This window comes from Colobus angolensis, unplaced genomic scaffold (genome assembly GCF_000951035.1).
Source record: "Colobus angolensis palliatus isolate OR3802 unplaced genomic scaffold, Cang.pa_1.0 Scaffold608, whole genome shotgun sequence".
NCBI lineage: Eukaryota > Metazoa > Chordata > Mammalia > Primates > Cercopithecidae > Colobus > Colobus angolensis.
Genome location: NW_012119688.1, coordinates 26346 through 28066, shown reverse-complemented (window position 1 = coordinate 28066; position 1721 = coordinate 26346). Strand labels below are relative to the sequence as shown.

General features: G+C 38.2%; 1 pseudogene; it reads right to left on the bottom strand.

The window, feature by feature from the left end:
• Window positions 1-459: 459 nt before the first annotated feature.
• Window positions 460-923, bottom strand: LOC105527068 (annotated as a pseudogene).
• Between the last annotated feature and the right edge of the window lie 798 nt (window positions 924-1721).

Sequence of the window (1721 nt, the reverse complement as noted above, 5' to 3'; positions counted from 1 at the left end):
GTTAAGTTTGGGTGGATAAAACAATGCACCACCATGTTACTACAAGCAGTCAGGATGTCCTGTCTCCGATTTTAGAAGTCTCTGATCTGGTTGGGAGAAATGCCGAGGGGGATGCATGTTCAAGTCAGTCAATAGAGATTTAAGGAGTGCACACGGTCCAGGAAATGGATAAACAGGTGCCCAGGAAGGCAACTTGAATGAAACTGGTTCTAAAACAAAGGATGTAAGAGACCTAAATGATCCGAAGAGAGTGATGGCTTCTCATTTTCTGTCCCATACAGAGAATACAAATATCATTTCTTCTGGAATCTAACACACTGGCTTCATTTTCAAAATGCATCACTTTATTTTCCTACAAGGCAGCTACACATTAAGCATGTGACAGTCACATGATTTCTGCAGTGAGCCCCAAGGCTTCTGAGCTTTCCTGGAACCTACAGCCAGAAGAGTCCTGAGATTTCAAATAGTAAAGCTTTCTCCACTGCCACAAGTTCCTTTGATGTTTAGGTTATTGAACACAGACTCATTGGATAATTTTTCTTCAATATAGTCCATTTCTGTTCTAAAAGTTTAGCTGTGCTTTCTTTTCAATGAATACTCTGACTCCATCTTGAATAACTTCTTCATCGGAATCTCCTTTTGTCTTCCTAGGTTCTAGAGCATAATGAAAGGCCATTACAGCCCCTGGCTCGTACACCAACTTTTACACCTACATGCTCAGGCTTATCTTTAAGAAGTAGTTTTATCTTGTTTACTGCTGAAGGTGTCAGGGTGAGGGCAGTCCAGGTAGGCTGAAGCTTCCTCTTGCTCACAACCCAGACAGTTGCCCGGACTAAGGAAGACGACATCTTCGCCATCCAGGCGCTCCAGTACCTCAAGCCAGAGCTCGGCCACCTCAGCCTCTCTCCATGGACATGGCGGGTGCATTCAATTCAAAGAATATTTAAATTTCCATCTTGATTTCATCCAACGCTCCTTCAGAAACAGGTTGATCTTTAATTTTTTAATTTAATTTCCATGTATTTATTTAATTCCTAAAATTTATTTAATTTCCATGTATTTGCATGGTTTTGATCATTCATTTGAAGTTGATTTTCACTTTTATTCCACTGCAGTCTGACAGAGTAGTTGATATAATTTTGATTGTCTTAAATTTATTGAGACTTGTGGCCTATCATATGCCTATCTTGGAAAATGTTTCATGTGCTGATGAATAAAATGTATATTCTGCAGTTCTCGGATAGAATGTAAATATTTTCTAAGTCCATTTGTTCTAGGGTATAGTTTAAGTCCATTGTTGTTGCTGTTGTTGACTTTCTGTCTTGATGACTCGTCTAGTGCTGTCAGTAGAGTATTGAAGTCCCTCATTATTATTGTATTGTCATCTATTTCATTTCTTAGGTCTAGTAGTGATTGTTTTATAAATTTGGGAGCTCCAGGGTTAGGTGCATATATATTTAGGACTGTGATATTTTCCTGTTGGACTAGTCCTTTTATCATTATATAATGTCCCTCTTTGTCTTTTCTTCTTTTTAACTGTTTTTGCTTTAACATCTGTTTCGTCTGATGTAAGAATGGCTACTACTGCTTGCTTTTGGGGTACATTTGCATGGAATATCTTTTTCCAACCCTTTTCCTTAAGTTTAAGTGAGTCCTTATATGTTGGGTGAGTCTCTGGAAGACAGCACATATTTGGCTTGTAAAATCTTTTTTTTTTTTTT